At 43.2% G+C, this 11241-nt stretch overlaps 1 non-coding gene across 1 annotated transcript; it reads right to left on the bottom strand.

The window, feature by feature from the left end:
- Nucleotides 1–289: 289 nt before the first annotated feature.
- On the bottom strand, nucleotides 290–376 carry TRNASTOP-UCA (transfer RNA opal suppressor (anticodon UCA)). The gene has a single exon. It is a non-coding gene; the product is annotated as a tRNA-Sec (tRNA).
- Nucleotides 377–11241: the final 10865 nt, after the last annotated feature.

The following is an 11241-nucleotide window of genomic DNA, read 5'->3' as shown; positions in this document are numbered from 1 at the left end:
AATCTACATTGTGTTTAATGCATACCCTTCCTTTCATGACTTGCTGGGGTGCCCAGGTCAATAGCTCCACAGAGCTCTGGCTACTATTTAACAAGTAATTCTCTTGGATACTCTTTGATCTTAAATGGTGACGTGGCCTTGAAAATAGAAAAGAAAACACGTGACGGCTGGGCTGCTGAAAATGTAGTTACCAAATATTGTCTTCTACAAGTTGTGAACATAAACAGAATTGACAAAAAAATATGTATCAGTTACCCTGACAATGGGCAGCCCATCACAAATGCTGCCTCATCCAGAAGATGGAATTGAACCACTCTGTCTCTAGACAGCTACAGGTTTGAAGCCTGCACCCCAGACCACTGAGGTTCATCCGGGCAAAGAAACATTATAGCAAAACAGGTATATATATCACAAGAATACATACTCCTTCACAGGTAGGGTGCGGGCCAAAATGTGTAATCCGCCTAGCTATCAATGTCCACTATTTATTGAAGTTCTTGGCTCAGCTCTATTTTTGATTTGTCTTTCTTTTCCTGCACTGATTTAGTCAAAAGTTCAGAATATGAACCTTTGATTGTATGCAAAACAGAGACAGGATTTCTGGGTAAACGAGACTTGCTGCCAGCCTTTCTTATAATGTGGACAAAGTTCAGATAAATCATTGCTAATGTCAGCGTTAACAACAATAGAAGAGGAAAGGCCGTGCTGATTTGAGTTTACAGAACACAGAAGAAACAGACATTGTTAAAGCCTTACTCTGTTCTCTCACTCTCTTGGACTCCTTGAACGGAAAGAGCAAGACACCAAAACATGACTTGTGTAAAGGAAAGCCAAAACACCACATCTTGACTTGTGTAAAGGAAAGCCAAAACACCACAACATGAATTGCGTAAAAGAAAGCCAAGACACCACAACATGAATTGTGTAAAAGGAAGATCAAGACAACACAGCATGACTCATGTCAAGGAAAGCCAAGAAACCACAACATGAATTGTGTGAGGGAAAGTCCAAGATACCACAACATAACTCATGGAAAGCTGAAGACACCACAGCATGGCTCGTGTAAAGGAAAGTCCAAGACAACAAAACATGACTCGGGTAAAGGAAACACCATGACTTGTGATAAGGAAAGTCCAAGACAACATAACATAAATGCTGTAAAGGAAAGACAAAGACACCATAACATGACTTGTGTAAAGGATAGTTCAAGAAAACACACCATGACTTGTATAAAGGAAAGCCAAGACACCACAACATGACTTGTGTAAAGGAAAGTCAAGACACCACAACATGACTCGTGTAAAGGAAGCCAAGACGCCACAACGTGACTCATGAAAAGGCAAGCCAAGACACCACAACATGACTTGTGTAAAGGAAAGCCATGGCACCACAACATGACTCATGGAAAGGAAAAACTAAGACACCACAACATGACTCATGGAAAGGAACGTCAAAGACACCTCAAAACGACTTGTGGAAAGAAAAGCCCAAGACACTTTAACATAAATTATGTGGCAGTTTTTTCCCCTTTGCCGGGAAATGGGTAGACATATACTGGGGGAGACTTAAAACACTCTATGAATCAAGTTATGCTGCAACATGTTTTTTGCTCTGCTGGATCACGCCAGATGAGAGGATGAGGTAAGGAGGTTAGATTTTTGTTGTACAAAAGGTCTTTTTAATCCTAGTTTCCAAATGTGATGGAATGGTATAATCCTGAGGATATCGTTTTATGTCGTTGGGCCTCAGGGTCCATTATCTGGCCCTAATACTGGGATAGCCTAGAGGAAAATGCATTTTGCAGGCTTAATTATACATATGTATTCATGTATTTATTTATTCATTTATTTATATTGGGTGCACTGAAAGACTGTGAGACTCCAAGATCTGTGAGTAAAGTCGGCAACAAAGAAGTAAAGTGCCTACTCCGTGGACTGAGGATGGGGTTCAGTGGTCCTTCCCCAGTACCGGGGGCATCTATGGGAGCAGATAGATGACCATTTACTTTGATATTGTCCTGCCGAGAAAATACAGCTCCGGCGTTTCCAGCCTACCCTTGCGGGTGACTGGAGTATCGAATCCTGAGAGGAGATACCAGACCTCCAACATTCTAATCCAGAGGTACGGTGCTGACTAAACTCTTAGGGCCAGATGTAGGTAGGCTTTTACCGGGTGGTAACGGCCGAAAATCGGTAAAATCGGCCGTTACCGAGAAAATGAGATGTAGGAGGCCATGATTTACCGACTTGTGAAAATCCGAGTCGGAAACATACCGACTCGGTAAGAATGACCCGGTAAAATTACCGTGTCGGAATATACCGTATACATAAATACCGAGTTGGTATTCTCCGACTCGGTAAATCAGGAACGGTAAAAATTAGCCATGGAGATGTAGGTAAGCAGAAAAATACCGATTCCGCCGAAAAACGGTATTAATTAGTCGGAATTTACCATGCATTCAAAGCAGGTGGTAACCAAGGGAGGGCTATAAAAAAAGTCCCAAAATGCACCTCAGGACCCATGATGGCGGCTTTTTACGTCATAGCAAGACGGCAGAGACTACAGGCAGCAGGACAGAGAGAATGGCTAAGGGAGGAACAAGTGTACAGGCAGAGGATAACACTGTTCCAATTGACAGAGCCTGAAATACTGCAGAGGTACAGGCTACACCCAGACACCATCAAGCAATTGATCAGGGACCTACACCCTCTCCTGGACCACCCAACACCCAGGGCCCATGCGATCCCACCTCATGTCCAGGTGCTATGTAGCTTACACCTGCTGGCCTCAGGGAGCTACCAGAGTGTGATAGCTGCAGTGGGTGGCGTGTCCCAGGGCTGCCTGTCCCGCTTCTTCAGGCGGTTTATTGACGCCATGATGCAGAGGATGGGGCATTATATTTCATTCCCTGTTACACCGGCAGAATTAGCCAAAACCAAGACTGACTTTTATCACCTGGCACACTTCCCTCACGTGATCGGCTGCATCGATGGCACCCACGTCCCACTCTGTCCACCTGCAGCCACAGAGCACATATACCGGAATCGCAAACCGACGCACTCCATCAACGTCCAGGTCATATGTAATGCAGGTAACCTCATCACTGACATCGTAGCCAAGTTCCCCGGAAGTAGCCATGATTCATTCATCTTCCAGAACAGTGGAATATACACGCGCCTACTTGCTGGAGAATTCGGAAATGGATACCTGCTAGGTAAATCACATTGACACACCCTGACACTCACATTAGATCTACGTCTCATGTACTTGCAATTAATGTCTATCTTTCTCCCCCTAGGCGACAGTGCATATGCCCTGCGGTCCTTCGTGCTCACTCCCTACCTCAACCCATCCACCAGGAGTGAAAGGCGATACAATGTGGCTCACAGATCCACACGAAACGTAGTTGAGCGCACATTTGGGCTCCTAAAGAGCAGGTTTCGCTGCCTCCACAAGAGTGGAGGTGCACGGCAGTACACCCCAATCATCTGCTGCAAAATAATAGCGACCTGTGCAATGTTGCATAATCTCGCCACCAAGCAAGGCACTGAGGTGGAGCTCACATATCATGAGAACATTGATGACGACCCAGAGGTGGCAGAGCCCCAAGCTTCAGTGGCAGCAGCAGCTACAGATGGGAGACTGAGACGGGCAGAGGTTACACAACAATATTTCTGAGTGAGTAAAGAGACACAGGCATGAATGTAACTTTGTTGAAGTAGTTTAATATTCACTATGCCACAGCATTGTTAGCTCACATTGGGCTCACTAATACAAACACTCCATGAGTGTGATGTCACGGTTAACACCACCGTGACTACAGCCTTGGTTGGAGTGATAAGTCATTGTTTGTGGGCACGGGCCACAGGGCGGGGCTGCTGTGGCTGTGAATCTATGTCCTCACGCTGGCCTGTCACACTTCCACCACGCCTGCCACTCCTCCGTAACTCATGCACAGGAGTGCCTGCACCACTCCTGCTGGCGGACCCCTCGCTTTCGGCAGCACAAGTGTCGCCTCCAGTGCCAGTCTGTTGCGCGAGCACCAGCTCCATTGCAGAGGTCATCCTGGCCATGCCTTCACTTAAATTGTTGCAGCACTGCACTATGGCAGTTGCAAACGTGTTCAGGGCCGTGGTTTGCTTGCGCGCATCCACACGGGCCTTGCGTCTCGCCAAATGGTCCCTGTCCAATTTGTCACACAGGACAGTCATGCACTGTGTGATATCCGATATTCCTGTCGCCATGGATTGCATGCTCTCTGCCATTTCCCCTATGCCCTTGCCTACTGCATCCAGTTTCTCATTTGTTGTGCGTGCGTGCCTCTGAACCCCCATCATTGCTTTCGCCTGCAGGCGCTGCACCTTCACCATGGTGGCCTCCAGTCCGCAGAAGACACCTTGGACTTGCCGCACATCCTCTTCCTCCCGTGGACGTCGCCCTCGGACACTGGCCCGCGTGACTCTGGGAGTGGGCTGCTGCTCGGTATTGCCTCTGTCCTGTGTGCCACCCTCCTCCTCCTCCGATGATGTTTGCAGTATTCTGCGAGGGGGCACATCATGGCTCCTGACTCTTCCCAGCACTGGGGATGGTGATGTGGGGGTGGGTGATAGTTCTGCCGCTCCTGTGTCCTGACTACCGAATAGGAGAGGGGATTGTGGATTTTCAGCAGTTGCCTCCTCAGGTATCGGGGCTGCCTGCTCTTGGTCCTGCCCTGCGTGAGATGTGCTAGGTCCGGCTCCTTCCCTCCTCTTCTCTCTGACCTCAGCTGTGTTGCGCTTTAACTCTCCTGTGGACAGACATGGACATTGAGTCAGTTATGTTGATCACCTGTGTCATGTGATAAAATACACTTCTATAGCACTTTAGCCTGTCTCTCATTTGCCTATGCTACTTGTCTGTTGCTCCCCTTGCTGCAATGCACGCTGACTGCTCTGATCTACACGTGACTACATTTCACAGGATGCATTGCAGGACATTAGTTAAACCTGTTGTGGAGTCTGATTTGTCCTGTGAGGGGAATAGGTAAAAGGGTAAATGATAGTGTTCTTGCATCTTACCTGGTTTCTTGGCTCCTCTTGCTGAGCTGTCTGCGTCTCCTATTCCGTGTATACATTCCTTCTCAAGGGTGGATGCAACCATCTCCTCGATGTCGGTGAGTCTGGGGGCTCTGTTACTTCCTCCGCCTGTAGCATCACATTCCTTGCGGTGGGCAGCAAGCTTTTTCTTGGTGATAATGCGGATGTCATACCACCGTTTTTTTAGGTCTTCTAGGTCACGGTGGGTGACACCAATGGCATTTACCTTGCCTTGTATGTCCAACCAGGTGCTGCGTTTGATGGATTCTGCAACATGCAGAGTTTGCTTTCCTAGAATTCTGCCATGATGTCTGACAACCTCCGAAATCAGCACCTGCAGTTCCTCCTGGCTGAACTTCTGCTTCCTTTTGCGCTCTGCAGCTTCTCTCTGTGCCTCCTGGCTCTCCATCTTGCAGTGTATTTCTGTCTCAGGTAAGGCTGCTCCACACTCTGTCCTCCTGCTCTCCTGACTGTTTGTTTCTGCACCTGCATGGGCGTGGCCTGTCCCAAGTACTGGGGTGTGGTGGTTGGATCTGATTGGTTAGTTCCCCTGTGGCTTGAAATTTGGGTGTGGTTGCAGTACCTGATTGGTTCACAGGCGCACATGTTTGTCAGTTTCAAAATCTTCGGCGGATAGTTCCGACACGGTAAATACCGGGTCGGTGTTTACCTACTCGGTATTTACCGGGTCGGAAGTTGCCATTCATTCCTATGGGCCGTGGCACCGGTGGATCGGTTTGGGCTTTTCCGTCTCGGATTTTACCGTGTAGGTATATTCCGAGACGGTAAATACCGTTTCCGATTACCGACTGGTTCCGAGTCGGTATTTGTTACCGCCTTCATTACCTACATCTCATTTTCCTACTCGGTAATACCGAGTCGGTATGACTCGGTATTTAAGAGGTCGGTAAATAAAATTTACCTACATCTGGCCCTTAGAGAGAATTCTTGAAGCAAACCCTTGGCAAAACAAACTTAACTTAAACTGCTACTTACTTACTCCCTCCCACGTATTAGGCTTAGGTCAGGTACATTGGGGTAGGCGTTGTTAGAAGCACCAGTTGAGGACGTTAGCCAAATGTATATATGAATGTATATATTTTATTCATTTTAACTATCGTATGGCTAAGAAACCATATCAATGCTTTTACAGTATTATTTCGTAATACTCCTTTTACTGTACGCACTTCTTATAATAACAAGTCTTGCAATTGTGGCAATCCATTTCTCTTGCATGAGAAGGAAGACTGTTCAATAAATATTACCTTTTATTGAAAACGCCCGTCTCTCTATTCTCTGCATACTGGTGAAAGTAATTCTGCACAACTGACTGAGTGAAATAGCTGTCTATTGTTTCACACAACTCTAGAGATTGACTCTTATTCTGGGTAAATTAACAAAAAAGTGTTCTTTTTAAAATGGCCAGGAATACAAATTGTATTTTTAGATTTGCTGCTAAATTAGGGGATCGCAGAATTTATGAAATGCTAACCATATTTAACGCAAGATGTATTTCTTCAGCCATATATGGGGCCGTGGTCTGGGGGTATGATGCACAGAGTGCCAAATTGGTTCAGGGCAAGGAGAATGTGTTTTTAAAACGATTAATCAGTGCCTCGGCTACGGCTTCAACTGAGTTAATACATAGGGAACTAGATATGAACCATGTTAATGATTTAATCGCTCTCCGCCCCCTGTCCTTATGGCATTCAATTTGGGCAAAGGAGGAGACAAAGTTTACGCAGGACGTAATAACCAATTGTATTAAACTTGACCGCCGATCGAATATCCCCTGGCTGAGTCATATACAACATTGGTATAAAACATTGTATGGTCTGGACATTTTTAATGACTTAATAATAGGTTCTACACTATCGAAGTGGGAGTTGAAAGTCTTGTTTTTGAAGTATACAGCTTGGATTAGAATGGAAAAATATGAAAAACAAAGTACATTCAATCTTTACCAGCAATATAACATCAACGAAGGCTTCCAATCTTACCTTGCAACAGTTAGTATTATTTCCCATCGATTTGTATTAACCCGCCTCCGCCTAGGAATTGTGCATCAACTTGTGGTTTTTCCAGTGCCCAAAAAACCCGGCAGTTGTTTGTGTCCTTGTGACGGTAAATCTGAACAGAGCACGTGTCATTTTACGTTATCTTGTAAATTTTATACCTCTTTTAGAAAATTTTACTTGAAACCCATCTTTTTAAAATATAATACGCGTGGTATACAATCAGCGATGCAATTATTGTTTAATCTAGTGACCTCAGACGTATGTTTTCATGTGGCCACCTATATTTTAAAATGTATTTCTGTAAGAAAATCAATTATTATATGAATTTCCTTAGCTGCTAAATGTACTGTGCACTTTAAGGAAGATGTTGTTGACATTATGCACTTTATCATGCTAATTTGCACATACATGTATGCTGTATAAATTTCTGCTACTGTATAATATGCACTGATAGAATGATATAGCATTTGCACTTTGTTTCATTTTCATTGTATATAGTTAGACTAAGTGCTGCTAATTGCATATTGAACTTTAGGCAGGTTGTTATCGAACCTTGCTTTTGATCTGGCCAATTTACACATATATCGATACGGTATTGATACTTAGCACTTTATCAGCATATTTGCACATAACTGAAGGCCGTATAATTGTTACTATTATAAACTATGCATTCTTAGAATGGTATAGTGTTTATGTTTTACAAATGCTGTTATCGTATACTAGATACCAAAATAATTGTACAGGGTTTTTGTGTTTTATCCTGATACATTGTGATTCCATTTCAGTGGAAGCATGTTCCAGAATTGTGTAACTTTTATCGATGTTTATTATGTCTGTTGCTATATGGTTGTATTTTTACATACCGAATAAAGCATCTTTGACTATGACTATGACTCTTATTCTGAGGAGCAAAGTTGTCATGTTAATGCGGTTGTTGGAAAACTGAATCCCTTCTTGTCTGAGCCAGGGAAGCTGATCACTTCCTATTCAGTCAAGAAAGTTTCCAGTGACCTCTGAGCTAGCTGTTACAAACCCAATTAAGTCTAACATAGTCAGTAGAGACCTAGAAGACCGCAGTCCTACGTCTACACTGCTGATTATGTTATTCCAAGTCGCAGGGCCTATAGGGAAAATAGGAACTACACTACATGGCGCACAACGTTTGGTAAGGCGATAAAACTAACGCAAGACGTTAGAGTAACTCAGTCGTGCTTTTTCACACAGACCCTTTCTCCCGTAAATACTCCAATAGACGTATGGAGTGGGTGAAAGGTTAAAATCCGCCTGAACTTAGTACGAAGCGATTCCTATGTAGAGCTTCTGGTTTATTCAACGTTGAAGGATACAGTGTTCCAAAATATTGTGCACCTAATCTGTGTTTCCTTGGAAACCTGCTCTGCAAACCTTCATTAATACAATGTCAGAAAATGGCGATAACAACGGAACCAATGAAGTCACAGTAGACGCGAATCAACAGGGTCCCGATGTTACAGGGATTAATGAACCGGGTGCGATTATCATTCCGGTCAACATAAGAAAAACTATAACTTCAAAACTTATAGAAAACGGACTGACCTCACGAGGTGGTACAGTCGTTTTCGTGATAGAGGCGAACGAATAGAGGTATTCTATTCTTGAATAAACATTCCAGCGGCAAACGCTACAACACACGAATTCCACTATTAAAAAATAGAGGATCCTCCGGAAGAGTACGCTCCTTTCGAGGAGAATGAAATCCCATTAAAATACCAAGAGCACCTGCTCTGGTTTAAAGGCGCCCTAAAACATAATGATCACATTACCAGGCTCGGTCCACTAGGTAGACCAGGAGCAATACTAAATTCTCCACCAAGCACTCAAGGTTATTAAATCAAAGTCCACAGTTATAAAGTCAGTTTCTTCCAATTTTTCTTCTCCTTATTCCTTCATCCAACGTAATTCTCAAAACACAGCCAACACGTGTTTCGTCTTGTCAGTCTCTGACATACAGACTTCTTCAGGGCTGCAAACAATTGCAATAACCATTGTTCAGACCATAATTCTATAATTACAATATTTACACTATAATCAAAATTCACCGAATTTTTATGTAAAAAGAAAAGTAAACACAAGAAGGTACCTGTCACCAAGAAGAAGCCAAAATCTAAAAATTTAGTCAATCATAAGTGGAGTAAAAAGACATACCCCTCGAACTTCCAATTCTTCTTAGTAGCCACAGTAAATACTTCTTCAAGTCTTTCTAAAATTAAGAATACTAAAATGTTTTCTTGTTTATGGGATTCAAATTTTGGTACTGCCTACTTGGTAAAAACCTTTTCTGTCAAAATTGGGTGATTTTGGCTTCTTCTTGGTGACAGGTACCTTCTTGTGTTTACTTTTCTTTTTACATAAAAATTCGGTGAATTTTGATTATAGTGTAAATATTGTAATTATAGAATTATAGAATTATGGTCTGAACAATGGTTATTGTAATTGTTTGCAGCCCTGAAGAAGTCTGTATGTCAGAGACTGACAAGACGAAACACGTGTTGGCTGTGTTTTGAGAATTACGTTGGATGAAGGAATAAAGAGAAGAAAAATTGGAAGAAACTGACTTTATTACTGTGGACTTTGATTTAATAACCTTGAGTGCTTGGTGGAGAATTTAGTATCGGTTTAAGTCACTTGTTGGCTTTGTATGAGAGCCTTGGTAACCGGCTCTTGCTTATCTAGAGCACCAACTGGACTTTAACTGTGAGACTTACTTATACACGCTGTGCGCTCCTGTGTAACTGTTACCATTTCTTGTAGACCAAGAGCAACGTGGCCGGTTCTAGCCAGCTACACACCACATCCAGACATTGAAAAGATGTCAAGGGAAAAACTTTTAGCACAGCTAAAACTACTGATTAAAATACATAGACAATTAGTCCAATATGTAATGCGGACTGCAACAGTCCAAACAGCTGTTAATATTCCACAGCTGACCCCTCATCAGGGGAACACAAATAAAATTACACCACAGAACATACAATCATGTCTTGGTAAAACACCCATAAAACGGGAACAAATCCCTTTCTGGTTAGCACAGAAAATTACTGAAATAGAGGCAGTATTCCTGAATACTACCCCTATTGAGAAACACAGAATTCTGACCATCTGCCTTCCAATGGGGGTCGCACCACATGTGGAGGACTGTGACACTTGGGGTACAGTCTTTGCTTCCATTTACACAAAAACACATGGTGTTCCGTCTATGGCGGTAATACCGGATGTGCTAAAACAAATTCAGAATGAATACGGTCCAGAACCTGCTTTAACTCTTGGTCTGAAATTACTGAAAGACTTCAAGCAGGTCTCGGCTATATTACTAGCCAACATAAAAGGAGAAACAGCATATGTGGCGATCCGCCAGAAATTGAAAGAAACAGATAAAACAGATCAACCAATTAAGCTTGCCAGGATTATAGAAAAATGCTATGAAGAATTAGGTAGAGATAGTTTGGGTGGGAAACCTGTAAAACCCCAACTACTCGAAAATCCTGAAAAATTATTTATTAAAAATAATCTAAATAGTCCTAAAAAGAGCTGGGATGGAAATAAACAATCCACTCCCAAAGAAAAAGTTTTCCAGTCCAGAGGAAGGTCTCCTCGACGGAGGGAAAGAACTCCGACTCGAGAACACGAGTCTCCCCAGAGGGAGCACTCTGAGAAAAGATATAACCTTAGAAATAGGGATAACTTGAAAAAACCTGATAGATATCAAAGTATTGATACACGTCCCTCTCGATCTTTTTCGCAGAAATCGGAAAGAAGAGGACGGTCAGACCCAGGCGAGCACACCAAGTCCAAAGACAAGGAACCTGCTCAAAGTAAAAAATTACAATTTCCAAAAAAGAAGGTAGCCAGTATTAGAGTAATCGAATATGCCGAGAATACTGAGGACACAGCTGAAAAACGAAGAGTGGGCACAGACAATGCTAGAAAGTGCAGCAGAAATCACCATAGCTCGCAAGATCCTGATGAGTCATCTGGAGACAGTGGACACGAATGAATACATTCAAGTAGAAACTGCAGACAGCAGGGTTAGCGAACCCCATAAGATATATGAAACAACACTGCGTATAGAGGGAGATAAGACTAGGAAAATAAGGGGTCTATTTTGGGAT

This window comes from Lissotriton vulgaris, chromosome 5 (assembly GCF_964263255.1).
Source record: "Lissotriton vulgaris chromosome 5, aLisVul1.2, whole genome shotgun sequence".
Taxonomy (NCBI): domain Eukaryota; kingdom Metazoa; phylum Chordata; class Amphibia; order Caudata; family Salamandridae; genus Lissotriton; species Lissotriton vulgaris.
The sequence above is the reverse complement of the archived record's forward strand: the minus strand, read 5'-3'. Positions and strand labels throughout refer to the sequence as shown.